Source organism: Morone saxatilis, unplaced genomic scaffold (assembly GCF_004916995.1).
Source record: "Morone saxatilis isolate NCDOM2014 unplaced genomic scaffold, NCSU_SB_2.0 Contig14, whole genome shotgun sequence".
In the NCBI taxonomy this organism is placed as follows: Eukaryota; Metazoa; Chordata; class Actinopteri; family Moronidae; genus Morone; species Morone saxatilis.
In genome coordinates, this window is record NW_023339696.1 from 3,910,235 (window position 1) to 3,931,898 (window position 21,664).

Here is a 21,664-nt window from a genome sequence, read left to right on the forward strand (position 1 = left end):
ATATATATTATTTTTTTTTTTTTTCTTTAGCAGATTATCTGTAAATCTGATCCATTTTGCCCTACATGTTGATGCAATCTGTACTCTAGTGGGGTTTTAATTACCTGTACAATGGATTAATTCAGCTTAATGTTAAATTCCAACTACAGCAAATTAAAACAGGAACTGAAAAACCACTGAGGTTTCTAACTCAGATGTTATGAAATACACAAATAAAAACAGGGGTAATAAAGGCATGTCTTTACATTATTATGTTCTTGTTCTATCTGCAGCTGATGCAAATAAATGCCACTATCTGCAAATTTACATTATGTCTCCCCTGGTTACTTTTTAGATTTTGAAACTTTTTAGGAACCTGTAAACGTCCAAAATCCAATCATTTATGAGAGAAAAGAGAGAAAAACATTGTGTTTCCTGAATATATTTGACTTAATTTAATATCTCTCAGCTGCTTGAGGTTTATCTCGTGACTCCAATGGGGTTCCAGGTTGGGAACCACTGTCCTGAGACCTGCATCCCACCCTGACAGACATCCACACCTCTTCACACCTGTTCCCCCCACTGTCCATGGTATAAAAAATAATTTCTCATCGAGTCCTCCTGCAGCACATCCTGCGAGTGTTGTTAGCAGAGTGTTTAGGGTCTGAGCAGAGTCTGAAGCCTGAGGAGGAAGCAGGGGGAAGAGGAGGAGGGGATGCTGCTGCTTTCATAAGCTGCTTATGGAGGTGATGAACTCCCTCTCTCCTCTCTCCCTGTGCTAAAGGGACACACTGTGTGCACATGTGTAAGAGAGGTTGTAACACAAAGAACTGAACATCTATGGCCTACATGGCTTTTTTTTTCAAAGGTGCAGAGGTGCTACAGTTTGGGGTATTTCCTTTTCAGAGATATGCTTTTGACTTTTAAGTGTACAAAAACTGTTTTTTCAGTCTACTTGTAGGTATAGCGTATGTTCTTATTCTGGAGAGAGTAAAAACATGCATGCTGCAGTAATATGTGTATGTTTGTGTGAATGTGTGCATTCTGAGGCTTACTATTAGAAAAGTCTCTTATTCGTAGCTACTCTTAAGTATCAGTCTTAAAGCATTGAAGTGCAAGTGCAGTCGAGATACAGGCAAGAAGTAGCACAGGGAAAGCTAGAGGTGAACTAACTCAACTATCATATCAGTCTAAACTAACCTAGACTCTATCCCTGTTAGTAAGGCAGGTGTGTTAGTGTGTGTTTGTGTATTTTAAAATACATTTGCTTAAGCGTCTATCTCAGTTTAATCGGTAAGGTTTAACTATTCTGTGGTTTTCAAATAGAACCCTCTAGTGGCTAGAAGAACTCTTGTTTCTATCAAGAAGAAAACATGTGAGTGATGGTAATGAAAGAGCAGCTAGGATGAATCAAATGTCCATGAGACACTCCTTTCATGTTGATGCTTTTGTTTCTTTCGCATGTTCCCCGGAAAAAAAAAGAAAAAGAAAAATTCTATTTAATTGTTGCTGTTGTTGTTGACACTTGTTGTTTGTGTTTCCCTGCTGGCTATGCTACAAGATGGAGGGGATGGGGGAGTGACATCGCCTGAGGCCAGGCGGCTCGAAGGGCTCGAAGGTGGAGTTGGTGATGGGGGTGAGACGCAGCGGGGCGCCCGTCATCCCGGAGATATTATTGAGGCTGCGCGACTTCTCATAACCCGTGGCTACATGAAGATGAAAGGGCAGAGGTTAGAGCGGGGTTATGAAGGGTCATTTATATGAGCAAATGACACAGTCAGCAGTGATGTTTTCATGATATGATAAAAAGATGAAATGTAAGGAATGTGTTTTATTAGATGGAAATGCATTTTTTTTTTAAGAAAGTATTGTGATGGTATATTCATTTATGTAATGTTATGGCAGCATTGCACATCAGAAATAGCAAATATAAAACATTTGTTACAGTTACAAGCATTTGTAAATGAAACAAAGTTGAAAAAAAAGAAAGATAAAATAACTCAAAACAAAACCAGCCCAAACCAAGTAAAATATTTCAGACCAAAGGAGGAAGTTAGAAAAAGACAGACAGACAGACAGATGGACGGAGGGACAAACAGATGGACAGACAGACAGAGACAGGACAAAACAGGAATATTGGTTACGAAAATCAGCTATCAGTTGCCACAATATCCCTTAGACACCTAGGGGTGGCGCTTTGCAGCACCGACATGAACTGTGTAAGGGAGGGGGGAGGGAGGGGGGGATGCACTAGTCCAGTGGACGCACACAAACCCCTTTGATCTGAAAACATCCCAAGATTTTTGTACTTGTACATCCACTGGACTACCTGCTCTGAGATTCCCAAAAGCACATCAGGGGTGGTACACTTTGTTCAGGAACAAGAAACACAGCCAGTCTTGGTGTTTTTAACGTTTTTTGGGAAACTCAGAGCAACTCAGGTGGGTAAATCATCTGGAGCTGAGCACAGTTAGAAATACACACAATCCTGCATGTTAACACTCCAATTAAAACCCCACTGCATTGAGGACATTTTGATCTCAGAGTCCAGGTGTTTTAGCCAGTCTACCAGTAGGAAAAACAGGCTGCCATTAACAGGGAACAGTCAGTCAGACAGAAAGACAGACAGACAGACAGACAGACTGACTAAAGACAAAAACCCTCTCCAAGGTCAGGGTCAAGTATTCTCTTTATATGGAGGGTCATTTTAATGCTAATCAGCTCTGTGAGGCTGTGAGGCCACAGCAGTGCTTTGAGCTCACATGCTGTAGTTTAGCAGGTATAATGTTTATCATGTTCAACACCTTAGTGTGCTTTTGAATATTAGCACTGAACACAAACACAGTTGAGGCTATTTTTTGACGGGCAGGTTGAAATAGCAGTTAGTGGCAGAGTTAGGAATGCGGTCAAACCTAACGTATATCATTTACAGCTGCCTGACCTCTGATCACAACATTGGTTTCCCAACATTTCCTTTGGCAAGAACTGGAATACTGTGACATGTAGCGACTTAGTCTGCATGAACTCTTTATCACAGCTTGATGATTTGATCGGCTGAAGATGTTGGTCTGGCTGATTAATCGGTGAAGCCCTGTTTTTTATTTCTGTTTTATATTAAACAGCCAAAGAAATATAAACCCCAATGTAGATGCAGAGAGTAAGGTCTCCCACAGGGGGGTGCTGTACTGTGATGGGCTCAGAGAGTGAAGAAGCAAATACATTCATTTTGAAGAATCTGTTCTGTTTAAAATTGAATGGGGACCATTTAGAGAATATATAACAAACCTTTTGGTATTAAGTAGGTATATTAAAGGACCAAACATTAAAAAACAAACAAACAAACAAGGAACATTGAACATTTTATTTATTGCCTCTGGGATTACTTGCACTAATTTGAACTGTCACAGAGTGAATAAAGTTGCGACGTCAGTCAGTCAGAGAAGAAGGTAGGGCTGGATTTCATAAAATAACTTGATTTTAAAAATAAAGTGATTATGCAGAATAAAACCAACCTAGATGATTTTTATTGTGGCGAATAATTGTGCTTTCGATGGAATAAAGCTGATGTCTGATCTGTTAAGGTTCTTCTAGGGAACCCAGCAACACATCCAGACACAATGGAGTCAATTTATAAGTGTCTCAAAAGTAGGAATGCTAATGTGAGTAATTAGTTTGGTTAAAAAGGTGTATTAACTACTCAGCAGTCATTAAACAGTACGAGGAGACATATAAAAATATCACCAACATCACATTCTGTAAGAAGTAAGGCTCCTGCAACCAAACAGGGTAATCCAGCTCCGTTGGCCAATCAAATATGCACTACAACTAATTTCCAGTAGATTATTTTGTAATGTGAATTAACTATTCACTATATCCCTGCTTAACCCCAAACAGTCATTGTCTAATCAAAGCACCTTTGGAGTTCTCCACATGTTCAACACAGTGTGCATTAGGATGTGGTATGAGTGATATTCAGTTTGTCAAAAGTTTTGCGTGTTGTCTTTTAGCCTTTGCAAAACCAAAAACACCAAAAGGAATGAAACTGTGTGTTTACTAGCTCTAGTGTTAACAGCATGTTGGCTAACTAGCTTAATTTACTACCTAACTCTTAGCTGTAACACTTAAAAGTCAGCTGGAGGTAGTGTTTGCAACTAACTCATGTCGTAGCATTAGCATTAGCCTGTGCTAGCTAGCTACAGCTCATAAAGTCTGCTAGTGACAGTCACCTTTTCAGTTACTGGCTCGACAAGAGAAGCTGATTTGTCCGTCTATAATCAAGGATCTGTTGTTTTGAGAACTATGAATTTAGATGGTAAATCTGTCACCGTTGTAAATTGTATATTTGCTATGTGAAAGTGGACAGCTTGACAAGAGTAGCAACAGTAGGCTAATTAAGGGGGTTGGGCTTAGGGAACTGTCATTTGAACTTAAAATAGTGAAATAGGGATTTAAAAAATACACGTTGTTTGGCTAACACGCAATACTTTGAATTAATTTGAACATACATAACCCAGACAGCCTGTGCTCAGTGCCTGAAATGGGCCGGTACTTTTTTTTTTGTCCATGAGTACCCTAACCTCTTATCAGAGTACCACCACCTCTGGTGAGGATGGATGTACGTCACAGAGGTAAGGACCTCTTTTTTCCAAGGCGTATACAATAAAAGTTATGAAATAATTGCCTAAAAATAACTACTTTGAAGCTTTGATGCATGACCCAGAACTCTGCATACGGCAATGCTAGTGAGGTACTACTAAACGCATGCACAACTGCATCTGTGTGTAAACAGAGCTACCTTAATGCTGAGAAAACAGAAGGACTGAAAATGTCCTTCAAAAGGAAAGAAAATGCCAAAAGAATTAGGGTTAGGATTTGTTGCATTAAGGATTAGGGTTGTGCAGAATTCGGGCACTGGCACCTTTTTTGGTCCAATTCAAGTATTGCCTGCCTCTTAACATAATATTAAGAGAATAATATCCTCTTTGACTGATTTGAATTTTAAATAAAATGTGTATGTGTCATATTTGTCTCACCTGTACCTGAAACAACACACCCCTCTGATCGCCGGGTAAAGTGCCCCTTAAGCACTGCCCAGATTTATACCTCATGCTCAAAGGACAACTTCAGAACACTGTCACTGCATTAATATAGGGTCTCTGTAGGTTTCATATGGGGTTTTTGTACCTAGTTTCGGTACAAAAAACCCATGTTGCTTCAGAATCGACTTCAGTTATCAGATATATATTTCCAAGAGTACCTTTAGTACTTAATCATCGTCTATTAAGGCTACAGTATGCCGCTACCATGATGGATTTCCCTGTCTGTAGTAGAATATTGCCACAAATTGCTGCTTTAACAGTTTTGTTATTCCAACAAACACCTGAAATTTAACAAGTGACAAGTGTGGTGATGTCGGAGCTGGCATGTTGTGATTGCTGCTTTTAGCACCTGCGCACAATACTCGTGTTGTCCTTGGACAAGTCATGGGAAGAGCTGACAATAAAATACTAAAGGGCAACTTTAACTTGCACCCTCATCACAATGGCTACAACAATAAACAACTACAAATCAATACCAATATAACCCACCAACACATGATACACCAGAGTTTTTAATTACTCATCAACACCTCTCAGGAAGGGTTTGCCCTTGTGAGGTTGGTTTGGGATCAGTTTCACCTCTGTGGAAACTTAAGTTGGATGTTGCATAAAGAGGAAATGAGGCACTGATCCGAGACTAGCATGCAAGGGCAAACTCAGACAACAGAACTTTGTAAAATTGCCTGCTGAGAGATTTTGCCAGTTTTCTGGCTTTCTGGGACAGGATTGGTTAAGATGTGAGTTTGCTGTTCTGCTTTATATTGTTGTCCTTGGGGAGCCATTCAAGTGTTACTGCTTCAAATCTATTCTTTTAAGTATCAAATCTCACATCCTGTAGGCCTGGAAGATGGTGGTAAGCAACCCAAACTTATTGACACACCTTATGGCTGACTAAAGTAACAGAACTTGCCCTCATACACCGGGAAATACTTGGCTCTACAAGACATTCCAGGTTCCACAGCAAAGCTTTCTTGCAGAATAACTGTCAAAAGGATTTTCAACTGTGCTGTTTGTGTCCCTAAAGGCCCTGGTCCAGTTAATTTTGGGACGCAAAATGGTACTACTGAAAATCCCAGATTTTCAGCCAGCCCCCCCTTTTGTCATTTTGCAGTTTACTTGCACAGTGTCCAGTTGTGGTCTATGAAGTCTGTGGTGTGAGCTTGGGCTTAATTGGCCAATAAGAAGCTGAGAACACGTTCTCACTCTCAACTTGTCAAATATGCTTCCAACAATGACGATATACAGTAAATATGGTCCTAGCATCATTTCTGGCATGCACGGCAAGTTAGCAACAATGAATATGTAACGTCCAGGAACACTTTCAAAATAAAGCTTGTATGGTTAACATTGTAAAACAGTTATGTATTATGTGTTAGGAATGTAACAATATACAGTTAAATTGCGATAGAAATCTTGTCGATTCAAATTAGATGAAAATTGATTGTTATACTCTTTTTAAACAGCAGTGGGCGCTGTCTACTTTTGACTTTGCTTGTTCAATGTCTTGTTTCAAGGTGCAAAGACATCAGTTTCACCTTTACAAAGAACAGGGAATATGCACAGTTTATACCCTGCCTCAGAAATAAAAAAATATAAATTTAATAAAGAAAATATATAATATATAAATATATATATATAGTAATATGTTCATACATACATTGTGCCGGAGAAATAAGGGAATTTTCTTAATAATCTTACTAAATAATCACATTTTATCATAAAAATTATGAGAAAATTAAATTACGAACCAGGTTTAAGCACAAAAACTACTTGGTTAGATTTAGAAAAAGATCGGAAGTTATGTTACGTATTTGACATAACTCAACTACATGAATCACTTACATAATGTGGCTGATGTACCTTAAATACATTACTTTGGTTTCACATGGGACACCAACAGCAGTCTCTTGGGTAATGTCCTGTGTTTGTTAGAGCCATCCATCCACCCCTCTATCCCCATATGCTCACTTTCTCTTTATACCACGTCACCTGACTTCGACAGCGAGCGCATCCAGAAATGACACTAGAGGGACACCTACAGCGTCATATTTTGAAGCAGAGGACCCCTGACCAAGCAGCAGTATTTGACGACTTGGGAGTGAGAACGGGTTGCAGTGAGATACCACTTAAACCTCAGGAGGCATTCTGGGTACTGGATACCACAGCGACAGATCTAGGTCACCATGTTCTAAGGACCTGGTTATTTAATGCACTGCATACTTGTCTGTGTGTGTGCATGTGTGTGTAGCAAATGTGGATTTAAATGCAGGAATATCAAAGTCTTCTACCAGGCTTCATATCTGAGAACAGCAAATACTGAAACTGTCTAATTTTCTCAAGCAAGTGTGTGTCTAAGTAGTCAACATGTGTTATGTTTCTAGGATATCAGTCTCAAATGAATGGCCAATGTCATGTCAGCTTCATATATGCTTTGTGAGCGCATGTATTTGTACGTGTTTACTGTGTAACAGCACACATTCTGCTCTGTTTAAATAGCTGTGTTTGCAACGTCAAGTCCTGTAACCACAGGAATAAATCAGCAGCACTGCGGCTCTTAGCTGATTGGGACACACACACACACACACACACACACACACAGAACAGTGGCAGTGTTAGATTCAGTGGGATCAATAACAGTTTCTAACATACAGCAGCAGCTTATAGTGAGCTGTAATCCCTGATCAGGACTGCTATCGTCAGAGATCTTGTGAATATGACTGTGATTATGAGCACAGATCTGTCTGACCAACGTGAACTACTAATAGATATTATTGATCAGCGCTTATATGTCTCAGTGCTTTAAAGATTCAAATGCAGTGGCTGCTTCTGGCGTTCCTCTCACTGTATACAAAGTCAAGCCGAAAGGTGCTTAGCATCCATAACGAGGGCCTCTCTGCAGTTTGCTCTGCAGCACATGCAGCTACAACTACGATCTGTCACCTAATGTGCCCAATGTCGTTCTCATGGCATTTGAAGCTACTTCATCTGGTATTATCATGGCTGCTTCAACTGATTGAAATGTCTGTATTGACTGAATGGCTTTAATTATTTACTGCACTGGTTCTCAAACTATGGTACAACTGGTGGAAACTCTCTTTGTGTTGATTCTGGCAGACCAGAATTTTTAACCAATTCACAGTTGTGTAGCCATTACACACTAAATTAAATTAATGTGTTCATCATCTAAAAGTCGTATGTTACATCCTGACCTGGTGCCTGGTCAGACCTTAATCTCCCTAGCTAGGCTAGCTATGGATTTCAAATCTAAAAAAAACAGTAACACCAGTAACACGCTCAACCCAATAACAGCAGTAAAAGGCTTATTTCAATACGTCATATTAACTCAGTTGTGCCAGTAGTAATGTTGTGTTACTTCTCATCACAAAAAATAGTAGTAATGGTACTAAATGCATTGCAGTATAGTGTTTATATACAAATGTGTATAGCCTGAGAGTAAACACATTCACACCTGGACTAGTTTTGATGATTTTAAAGGAAGAAACGTCATCACTGGTTGAGTTAAAGGACTATTTGATTTAGCAAACAAGCAATGCAGAACAGCAGTTCAATAAAGTTGGAGGACTTGCAAGAAACATAAAAAACAAAACAAAAACTGAATGTCAGAATTTAGTCTCTAGAACGGGTCGAGCTCCATAAAGAGAGTTAGATCCTACAATTCCCTTAATGAAATTTGAGTATCTAGTATCATTTACTAGAGCCTTCCTGCCTGGTAGATGCAGTCCACACCCCCGGTTTGTAATAAAGGCTATCTTTAAACCCAAGAGGACATTATACAGCTGTTTTCACAGACTGAGTGGTACTCCATGACAAGTGATCTGATCGTCATGTGTAAAATGAAGACTAGTGGACTGCCCCTGTAAGTCTCGATGTCTGGAGTAAAATAAAAGTAAAGAGAAAGTTAATTTACCTCCTTGGTGCAACTGCAATCAAGCATAACCACACCTAGCTAGTTGTTTGACTCGTGTTTTGAGTTCAAACTAAGCCTGTACAAGCTATTAAGTTAAGTTATTAAACTAAAATAGCTCGATTAAGTCAACCAATGAGATTATTTCTGCCCCGAGAACAGCTGCCAAAAGTCAAACTGATTGACTGATTGATTTCTGATTGATTCTCTTCAAAACCAAAGCAAGAAGCTAAGCGAGCGCTCACAGTGTAGCAGCATATCTGTTAGCTGTGCTGTGATGGTGACTTGTTGTACATACCTCCACTCAGTCAGACTTTAGTAACACAACGCAGGGGGAGAGACTGAGGAGGATAGCCTGAGGATGGGATGGATACACCAGTGTTAGAATGGGATGGGGAGACATGAAGGAGGAGGGGAAAGGAAAGGAAAAGGAGAGAGGAAGAGGGGATGATGGGAAAAGGACGAGGAGGAGGAGGGGGGAGAGAGGAAGTAGAAGCACAGGAGAGAATGGGATGAAATGAGCTAATTGTTTGTTCGATTTGGTGAATTGGGAAACTCCAATTCTGCCCAGTCAGAACATTATTAAATGTAAAGGACCTGTCAGCACCACTATCTTATATTTACATCAATAATTAAAGATAATCATTCTAACTTTGTGTGACAAATTAAACTGTAGTTTGTTAAACAATAAGGCTGGTGATTTTCTATATTTTTTACTGTCAACAAATCCCATGAAAAGACCAAAACCAACAAGCTCCAATCCCATCTGAAGATCTAAATCTTTCAAAAAACGAATATATAATTTAAATTTTAGTCTGGTGGGACTGTAGAAATGACTTTGTCAGTGGGTCCACCAGTCTGCTACTTTGGTCCAGACTCAAAAAATGTCAACAACAAATTTGGAATATTTATGTTCCTCATACTTTTATGTGAGTACTGGTGTTTGTTTTTGCAGTATTATTTGTACCGATTGGTTTGTTTGTGTACCGATGCTGTGACATGTGAATTCCCTGATCTATTTATTCCACATTTGGTGCTCCAGTATTTTGGGTAGCCCTCAGCCTAGTCTCATTCCCAGACATTACATACATTCGTTGTTGGTTTGGTCTTTTCACAGGAAAAAGAATAGAATGCTGATTTAACAGCAAAAACCAAATAAAGTCTCCATGGGTTTTATCTGTGCTTTGTGATCATTGTAAAGGATTAACAAGATGTCTGCATGGAAAGGGAGAACAGGGGTGTTGGTGGTGGAAAGAGCAGTGCAGGGAGGCCGAGGAAGGAGGTTGGAAGAGGGAGGACGGGGGGAAGAAAGGGGAAGGCTTGGGGGTTAGGAGGAGTACACAGAAGTGAACAACCATGGCAAATACTATTCCAACAACAATCTGCATGCAAACAATATATCAACATGTGTTTCAGTTTACAGCAAAATGCTCATTATTTTTAGCTCACTGGAAATAATGACAGAATCTGGTGACACACAACAGCATAAAGGCCTACACCTCAAATTTAAATGTATCACTAGAAACCACATGTGGATTTGAGATTGTCAAGAATAATATTTGCATCAAATACAGACATATGAATATGACATACCCAACACATTGAACCGTAGGTTAAAAGGTACATACATACATCCATATAATGTGTATGTATGTCACATGTGACATAGCTCATTCTCAACTGAGATAAGAAAAGGATAGAAAGACAGAGAGGAAACACACAGACATCCACAGGAGTAGAACGTAGGAAAGAAAAGAAAATATAGTCTCATCGCTATGTCATATGAACGCAGAAACACACATTAAAGATAAACACAGATGAATACACTAACCATGAATAAAACTATGGTTATGCAGAAAGAGGTGCACATGCAGAACATGTATAAGGATGAAGCTGACGGATAATAACATGGTTATATAAAGGATCTAGGGCAATATTTCACTGAATGAAAAACATGGCAGAGTCATGACATGATTTCGGAATGACAGAAAATGAAAGAGATTATAAAAGTATAAAACTACATACTGTATTACTCATTAATTTGGTTTAATTGTACACACTGAAGTTGCATCCAGTAGCTTAAGAGACTGAAAGAGTTAATGAATGTAGAAGTCTATGGTGGCTGAGAGAGCTCAACAAATTACCGTGGTGTAAACTCGTTTAACTATAGGAGTTTTTATAGTCAAAGGTCACTTTAAAAAAGAAGCCCCATTCACAACCAGCACGTTCACTGTCTAGCATTTAAATGAATGTGCTTCTCGATTTGCTTGTGTTCTTTACAACAGTTGCAGAGTGCTAGTTATCTCAGCCACAATAGAAACAGATTCTTACATGTTTAATGATTTATTGCTGCACTTGTGGCTCCCGCCCCATTTTGAACCTCGTTTATGTTAAAAAGAAGACCACGTTGTGAAGATGAATTTAAGAAGTTAAATGATAAAAATATATATATAGTCATGTCTTAGCATTACATCATTAGCTAAAGTTAGCAAAACACTATCTAACTAGATATCTAACAATTCATGTAGACTAGCAAGCTAATTAGCTAGCATTTTGCTAATGCTAGGTAGCTAACTTAAGATGTGGCTATATATATGTATGTCTGTGTGTTGCATTTATCTTTTAACCTTCTTCAAATGTGGTTGTCTCTTCATGATAGCTTATCTACAGGAAAAGGAGGAAGTTGATCAAGGTTCTGACTGAGGCTTGCTCAACTGTTATTGGAGCACAGAACAAAAAGGGGCGGGACTTAGGAATTAAGGATCATTTGAATATTAGTTTGAAACATCCTATATTAGTATATTATAGGTTCAAGGTAAGCAATGAAGACACGCTGAATGCTAAAGAAACAGCTAAGTCTTTTAGGTGATCATTACATAGTTTCTGAGTATGAGTAAACCCTGAGCTATTACTGTATGTAACCTTTACCGAACTGTATAGTCACTTAGATAAAGACATGGTAATTCTCTGGTTACCCCTGACAAAGGTTACTTACTTACTTGGTTATCCACATAATAATCCACATAATCGAAAAGTTCACAGCTTCCTTGGTCAACACGATTCTCCTGACACCATTGTGGCTCAACTGTTGTAGTAGCACTCAGGAAATAAAATAATGTGAGTGCAATCCAATAGGCCTTGGGGGATTCTGACCACCAATAATGATTAAACACTAGCCTACAGGCCATCGATCACTGCTTGGAGAAGAGGAAAGCGAAAGAAAACCTGTCTGCGTGTGAATGAGAGATAAACGAAATGAAATAAGGTATATTTAAGGTGGTATGAAGTGTTGGTGGTAGAACTCAAAGGAGAGGGGGTAAAAGAGAGAGAGAGAGAGAGGAAGAGAGAGAGCTCCCCACTCTGTTATGGTGCAGCATATCTCCTTACATCAATGAGCCTCTAAGTAAGACTCAAGAGTCAGTTCAGGCCATTGGTATCTCTCTGTCAATGAAGAGAATCAATACTATTTCTAATGAGAACAAGGAGGGGGAGGACAGGGAGAAAAAGACAGAGAGAAAGAGAATTATGGGAAGGAAAAAAAATACAAGGGGAGAAGGACAGCAGTCATAGAGAGCATGAAATACAAAGCAAGGGAGTGATGAATGCAACATTTCATTCCTTTATTCGACCTCCACCCACTCACTGATTAGGTTTCCCAACGAAAGGGGAGACAGACGTGTACAGTATCATAATGCAGAGTGTGTCTACTGCCTTTGAAACTCATGCAGTCAGGAGGAGGGTGTAATGTGCAGTCTTGGCCTCTGGAGGCACTAGGGGCACTGCACCAACGTTCACTCCAGAGCTACCTCTCTGCAGGTTTTTTCTTTTTTTTTTCTGAAGGAGAGCAGGCAGTGTTCTCCTCTTTGCATTCCAGCAGGCAGAGCACTCTCCCTGATCATTTATCCTGCTTTGTACTGAGACAGCAAGTAACCTTAACAAGTTGCAGAGTCACAGAAAGGCAGGACTGTGGTGGGATTCTCTCGTGGAGGAGTACAACCACGTTTGAAGACAGAAGGGTTAATATCTGTTCTGGATGGCCACAGTCAAAGGTCAACCCTACTGCTGGACAAGGATGTTTGGTTGGTTCTGCTAACATTCAATTCAATGCTTTCCATTAGTACTGTTGTCTTTTGCCATTGTGTCATTGTAATGAACGTTTATTGCACCCAACGGCAATGCTTTTAAAATGATTGCTTTCGACATTAAAGTAGTGGCTAAAAAAATATGTTTAAGATATTGATTGGGTTAAGCAATTAAAAACCTTGGCTATTGTAGGGATTATGGGTATGGATGTTTTTTGCAGGTCTATGATGCGGTTCAAACTCCTAGTTACATGCCCACCACCCCCATTTGAAGCAAGCCGAAGACTTCACTCTATCATTATCATCTTTCTGCTTCTTCAACCCTAACAAATTCTACAAGTAAATATCTATAAATGCACTGTGGGTATGTTTAGATGCTCACCAATAATCCTGTCTTAATGTCCCCATTAATTTGTTATTGTTTTGATGTGAGAGACTCCCTAGCTGGAGAAAACCACATAATGTAAGTTTAACTAAGACAATAATCTGAACTGATATCTGGATATGTGTGTTGCTGACCACCATCAATCCAAACGTCCTTCTTAACAGTCAGTTATGGTTTGGTGTGTTGCTCACTCGCTGCCTTTCCCCAGTTATTCACTTTGTGCTTAATTTTGATCGCTGAGAATAAAGAAATCAGCGCATACAATGGAAATATTTGTCTTTGCTTTCCGTAGGTTTCAATTATTGTATCAGATTGCAGCTTTTATGAAATCTAATCCAGTCCTCTGGTATCATATGAGTGATACACTTTCCCTGATAGGATGCTAACCTCGGGGAATCTGTACAGGGGAAACTGGCCTCATTAGAATAATTATAGCGTTTGTCTTTTGTTCAAACACTTATAATGACCTACGTCTATGTTTCCGACTGTGACACCAGAACTTCAGTCAGTGTTAGCTTCTTTTAGAACATCTTTTCCTGAACTTAACCTTAAGTGGTTTCCCAACTAATCAACTATTGTGGACACTGGATCAGAAAAAGCTGGTCATTTAAGAACATGTTTTGTCGATTCTGTTGGAGGACTTGTTGGTGTAGCAAGACAAAAATAATCATCCTACCGCTCACGTGTACCTACAATGCATCCGTTTCTAAATAAATCTGTGAAATAAAGTGTGTCCGCTTGCAAATTTTTTGATTTAAAAAATAAAATTGTAAATCACTTTGTCCAAATAGTGTGACAGCACCATATTCAGCCCACTGTATCGATATGAATCAATAATGCAATCAAACACCAAGCCTTGACCCAAAATCCTTTGCTGCACCAAGTCCCAGAATTCCCCTGTCCACTGTTTCCGTAGCAACAGCGGGGAGATGAGGAGAGAGTGAGAGAGAGAGTGGAGGGATGGTAATGATCAAAGGACAGAAAAGTAAGACAGAATGATCAGGACCGATAAAATAAACATGACATACGAACATAAAACATAAAAAATAACATACTGAACCAAAAACTAATGATTTCAGTGAGGTGAAAAAATAATTGAAAACACATTGGCACATTTCCAACACTAACATAGATAGATAGATAGATAGATAGATAGATAGATAGATAGACTCAGATAATCAGATAAGCTGATGAAGAAAGAAAGAAAATAAGAGTGAGAAAGGTCCTCTCAAGTATTTGACCTCCTGTGACTTGTGCCCTTGAGCCAGGATCACCAAAAGGTCAAAGCATTGCATATCATACCATAAAACCATGACCAAGCCACAAACCACAGGACTCCCTCTGGCAGGGGCGAAGCAAAGCTGCTCGTTGAAGAGTTTCGCATTGATGAGGACTTTTGTTACAGTGCTATCGTTTTTTATCCGTCTTATTAATTTTTCTGCCTTTTTGAACCAGAAGTGGTAGCTTGCGCCCCTGCCCTACTGCTCGCTCATACAAAAGGGGCCAGGAGAAGAAGCAGAATAAGAAGAGGAGCGTAAAAAGTTGCAGAGAAGGGAAAAGGAGCGCTACGATGCGATGCTGCCCTTTTCAGAATGCCTCTGAAGATGCTCAAGTCTTTCGTTCTTCCCGCCCTGTCGCAACCACAGATCTGATAGTGTTGGATTACAGTGACAGCGGTGACATTAAGATCTGTAATTAATCCCATCCAAGTACAGCACAATCTGTGATAATGTCAGCGAGAGGGAGGAAGGAAGGAAAGAGGAGTGTCGTAGAGGGATTGGAAGAGAGCCCTGGTGGCACTTTTAAAGCAAAAGCCTGGCGACCATTTTGAAATGTGAAATTTTTGAGGTGTGCTTGATTTATCTTGCCAAGACCAGTTGCAAATCTGAGAGGATGACTTAAGAAAAGATAAATAAAGCAACATTTTCTTTCCCCAGAGGCAAGCGGCTAATAGTTTTCCAGTGGATTTGAAGCTTTTAGAGTGCAGACAAAGCTAAGAGGCCATCACAGCACAGCAAACAGTGCCACCACTATGCTAGTCACCACAGCCCTTCGAAGTAGTTTGAATACTTACCTGAATGTGTGTGCGTATGCTTTTTGAATTTACAGTTTTGTCTGTCTTTCTTTCTCCCTGCCTGCGTATCTATCTGCTGGTCTGTCAAAGAACCTTCTAGATCTTTTGTGTTTTTGTACATGAAAAATAAACCAAAAAAAAAAAACATTAGCTTGTTAGCTAACGTAGACCTTCGAAGCACTACAGCAGTCAGTGTTCCAGCCCAGCCTGACAGAGAGAGAGTCAGACACGGCTCAGCTACAAAACACATTGTTTTTATTTGAAAAAGTGCAATGGGAACTTTTTTTAAACCTTTTTTAGTAAATCAAGACATAAAAAATTGTTCCCTGAAGGATCCAATCATCTCGATCCCATAATGCAATGGTTGGAGCCAAGTCTGCTGTAAAAACAAACCAGTGCTCTCTGCGGGCTGCGCTGTAAAAACTGACCTGAGCTCAGTTCCAGAGGAGAGGACAGAGGAAATCGACCAACCAACCAATCAGCAACCAGCTCTCACTGGCCTGGCGGGGCAACGAGCCAACCAGTGCGCAGCAGCCGCTTTCACTCTGGCACCCAAACAAACACGTTTAATTGAATCCCCATTTATTTGTTTACTTCGAAAATGTTTTTTTAGACTTTCTTATATTTTGTGTGTAAAAATACTTTTTGTTTTTTATTCCAAATGATATAATATTTGATTGATGTCAATAGGAAAATTACGTCCAAACTACATACAGAATCTGCAAACCAAAGCAGTTGTATTGTGAGGGTTTGTCCACACAGAAAGCATAGTATAGAAAGACTAGGCACCATCTCCCCAAAAGCATTCTGGGAATAAAACCTCCCTGGTCCATTTGGAACCAGGTTGACTTTGGAGCTAAAGTGCTTTAAGGGGAGGGGGAAACGTGATGGCGAGCGTTTGGTTTGTGGCGCCCCACTATCTGTAAGTACCAGAGTGAGAAGAGACCGGGTGAGAGGAGGAGAAGGAGGAGGAAGAGGAGGAGCAGGAGGAGGGGAAGACAGCTACACACGAAATACAGACACACACAGAAAAGGACGGACGTACAGACAGAAACAAAGAAAGAAAAAAATAGAGAAACAGACAGACAAACAGACAGATGGATAGTGTAACACAGACCAACAAGAGCCAACGTACAAACGCATGACCTGACACAACCTGGGGAAGGAGACAGTAACACAACAACAACAAAATAACAACAACAGCAACAGCACGCATCAGACATGGACCCGCACTGTGAACTTTAACCTTTCAACCCACTCTGACCCTATGACCTGTTTTCCCTGGTGGTACAACATACAGCTGGTGTAAAGAGGGAAGGCATATCTCACACACACACACACACACACACACACATAGTCTAATAAACACTACATAGAGTCATGCACTTAGTCACACAGTCATGCTCACAGACTCACACAGTGGGATCATTTGGTTAAGTGTTGCCTTAGTGTGTGTGTGTGTGCAGGGATGCGGCTGTTTCCTTTCATTATATCAGCTAACACTGCTTTTGGCTCCTAAATATGCAATTAAACTCACCAATCCCACAAAAAACAAACTATTCAAATATTAACTTTAGCAATATGTGCCTTCACATAAAATGTGATGTCTAACTATTAGTCTGAGCATGAGATTAGCACAGAATGTTTGCAAGCACATCATTTTGCATTTTGTAAAGAAATTATCACACAAAAAATAGTTTAATTTTAACAACCAAAACTGCCTTCTTTGCTAATCGTAGAATACATGTAGGCAGTTTGGGATTGGCTGTTCCATCTCCAATCATATGACCTATAGGAATATCAAGATATCAGGATCGGATTATCACTACGGTGAAGTTGGGTCTGGTCACATCAGAAAGTGGCAAGGCATAATTTATCTATATATCTATCATTTATTTTGATCTGGAAGCTTGATGACGTAGTGACTACTCGCAGGGGTTAGTAGATGAACTGTAGCTGCCGAGCTAACTGCTAACTCAGTAGCCAGCGATGATGTGCTAGTCAATAGATTAGGCCTTTTCCACAAATAGCAATTTGGTTCGATTGATCGTTTTATGAATGTTTATGAATAATAATAACATACTTTCTCTACAAAATATACATTATGTGCTTGCAAAAAAATCATTTTCTGACTGTCTTGAAATGTCCCATTGCATGTGCACAAATACAACTCCATGTATCTGTATAGATATGTATGTAATTAGTATTATCTGAGCCAAGGGATGGATTGCATTGTATACCACAGCAAATACTGGAGAGCTAACCTGCAACTGCAATTAGACTCATGCTACATTCATTTGACATCACTAGCAGTAATGAGATGTAGCAAGTGAGCTAATAATAGCCTGATGAACGTCGCTGATAATAATAAGCAGTGAAAATGAAGCCTACATACAGTAGACGGATACACTCTTTCATTATGTAAATTATTATAATAATCCCTTAACCAAACAGAGACTGTATTCCCATTATTATTACAAAATACTATTATTGATTGAAATGAGTGCTTGGGTCAAGTCTTTTGTAGTGTATGGACAAACACACACACACACACACACACACACACTTACATACCATGCATATGCCCCCCACCCTACACACCACTACTATTCACTATATGATGCTTAACCACACTTAAAAGCTTCACAATAACAAGCAACCTGCATGCTCTATACATTCAATCTGTGTGCATGAGTGTGTTAATTGTAATGAAGTCTGATACTTTGTGTGTATTTGTGTGTGTGTGTGTGGGTGCGACCTCCCTCTTGTCAAATTAAACTTTTCTTGTCTTCTGTTTCCTATTTTTCTGATAAAGTCTAATAAATGCACATTAACTTATTTAATTGAATCAAATGGATTTAATACATAAAGCTGTAATGCAATAATCTTATGTAATGTAGTTTAGTCCATTCTAATCACACTAATCTAGTTGAATGTATTCTACTGTTATCTAATCTGGTCTAGTCTATTCTGGTCTGGTCAAATCTATTCTAATTTAATGTGGTCTCATAATTTTATCTATTTTAGTAGATAGATTAATCAAATCTAATCTGGTTTAGTGAGGTCAAACTGAATCTAATCTAGTAAAATTTAACCTGTTTTAGTGCAGTCTAAATTTATTCTAATCTAATCAGATCTATTGAAGTCAGACCTAATCTTATATAATCTAGTCCAGTCCAGTCTAGTTTAAGTGATTATAATCCGGTCTGTGATCCTATCTAGTCTAGTTTAATTTTAGTCTAACCTAACTATTTTAATATACTGTAATGGAGTCGGGTCTATCCCAGTCTAATCTTATCAGTAACGGTTCCCGGTGCGTTGAGGCTGTATTATTGACTCTGCTCTGTGTGCTGTGTGGAAGTTTTACCTCTGTGTTTCTACGGTTTGATCCAGGAGGAGGTGGAGTTAACACTGAGCTCCTGCTGGAGCAGAGGCCCCTCCGGCTTGAACCACTCCTCTCCCAGGGAGGATGTCACACTGCTGGACTCTGAGCAGTCTGCGTTTGCGGGTGTATATTGTGAAGTTTGGTTTTGTATGTTTTTGTGTGTGTGTGTGTGTGAGAGGGAGTCAGGGGAAATAGCATGTGGATAAAGAGGGGTGTATAGGGTGTTAAAGGTAAAAGGTTGGAGGGTTATATTTGAAAACAAAATGAATTATTTTAGTGTTAGCAGGTCAAGGTGGTATTGATTAAAGATGATAGCAAGGAAATGGAGAGGGAAAATGAATGGAAGATGAGGGGAAACATTAGAGGGGACAGACAGCGGGCAGGGAAATGAGAATGAAACAGGAGAACAGGGTGAAGGAAAAAGGGAAAGTCAATGGAGGAGGTGGTTGAAAAGCAAAGGTGAGAGCAGAAATGAGAAAGAACGGTGTGTGGGGAGGAGAGAGAGAAAGAAAGAATGAAGAGTTAATGAATTACAGCGTGGAAAAGTGAGAAAAATAAAGTATACAGTGAGATAGATAGAGTGTCAGAGAGAGAGCAGAACAATGAAGAAGCCTGATGTGATGACTGAGAACAGAATGACACTCATCTGATCTGCCTGTTCTGCCAGATCAGATTCAAAATACTGCAAATTTAACACATGAGTTTCATTTCAAAACAAGTAACAAACTTAAATATTTGTAACATTAAAATGTTGTTGCAAAGTGCCAGTGAGTGCATGATGTTCGTACTGGAGGCTGGATATTATATTATAGATTTTTCTTAATGTCAATCAAATCCCATGAAAAGACCAAAACCAGCAGAACTATTGTGTTGGTATCAAAGCCTGATGTATCGTCTTCCTCTGTGCCATAGAGCTCCTTCATTGTCAAACAGACTGTAGCTTATTTGAACTCAATCCCACATACACCGTCCTGTCTACAGCCATGCTACAGCTCTGTGAAGCTGTACCTACGCACAGCATGCTTTGGGCTAAAAGCTAATATCAGCATGCTAACATGCTTGCAATGACAATGGTAACATGCTGATGTTTATCAGGTTAGCATGCTCACATTTGATTTTTAGCTTTAAAAACAAAGTACAGCTGAGGCTGATGGGAATGTCATTAGTTTTGAGGGTATTTGGTCATAAACCAAAGTATTGGATACATTGAAATTAGATTGGCTAGCTTATTTGCTAGCATTTTGGTAACATTAGCTTACTTATATGTATATATGTATGTATATATATGTCCCTTTTATCTTTTCAACATAGATGAGCCTAGCACATAGCATATCTAAGCACAGAAAAAGGAAGGCTGACTGAGGCTTGCTCGACTGTTGTTGGAGCACAGAGCAGAAAGGAAAGAGTCAATTCACCTTGAGGGGACAAGGATGTGCGTGCCAGATTTAATGACAATCTATTCAATAATCAGTGAGACATTTTAATCTAAACCAAAGTGGCAGCGGGACCGAACTGCAGTCATGCGGACAGTGCCATCCATAGAGCAATCCACAAATTCCAGCACACTCCAGTTTAAATGACTGACTTATAGGCCGGAAGATTTGGGAATGAGGCGAGGAGGAGGTGTGAACATTTATTTGTTGTTTGTTGGACCATCCATCCACCACAACCTCCTCCCTACAAGGTTCTGCAGTGCAACATGTCACATTTACGGACAATGAGACCACAGCATATCCTTGTCCGGGGTTTTATGACATGGGAACAATCAACTGATGCTCGTCTTCTTTTGTCTCTTCACGGGATTTGATAGTAAAATGATAATAACACCAATGTTATCTGTATCCTAATAATCCTCTGGCACTATAATCCCACTGAAGGACACTGTTTTGAAATGAAACCGTATGTACACAGTTTAACACAAAGAACTGTATCAGCTGTGATGAACACAGAATACAGCACACACACACCAGTGTTATCCTGCATGAGTGACTGCTGACCCAGCCATCTGCAGAATGTGAATATTGCATTATTTGAACACAATTCACACACAAACAAAAAAAAAAAGAGGCCGTCATGAATACTTTTGTGTTACAGTTGAGTAAATCAAGTCACTTCACCATCGGCGGAGATGGCAGTGCTGCAGCAGCCTCTGCAGTACCTCTGCAGTACAGATGCAGGATAAATGCATGAAGGGGACTTCTTCTGCTACAGCTGTAGCCTGAAGGTGTGAATGAGGAGAATCACTGGATTAAATATCAATGCCGTTCATTGGACATTGATATGTTATTTGTACCACGGGAGAGAGCTCATGGTGATGCCGAGCTGTCACTCAGAATGATGGAGGGGAGTGAGGGGGAAAGTGTTGTGTGTTTTGGTTGAGTGCTTTTATTTTGAAATACAACTGTACACTATATATTCTTTATGTTGTCTGTGTATGGTGTGTGTTTTTGCTGTCCACTTTTCATATATATATATAGAGGAGTGTTGACGCAACAACATGGACACCTGTAAAATTCATTCATACATTGTTAGGTGTTCCATGACTTTACCGCCCCCTGTATGTGTGTGTGTGTGTAGTTGGATATGTGTGTGCTTGGAACATATGTGTGTGACTGTTACATGTTTTTGCACACTACACACACTGTCAGCACATATCAATCAGGACCATGCATCGAGCGACAGCCCACTGCTGTCACTCAAGTACCTCCCTCCCCCCGCTCCTCCTCCTCCTCCTC

The 21,664-nt window shown here is 39.7% G+C and overlaps 1 protein-coding gene across 1 annotated transcript in view; it reads right to left on the bottom strand.

The window, feature by feature from the left end:
- LOC118323245 (potassium voltage-gated channel subfamily C member 1-like) overlaps positions 1–21,664 on the bottom strand; it is a gene marked incomplete in the record, with an annotated part of 69,251 nt that overhangs the window by 7,477 nt on the left and 40,110 nt on the right.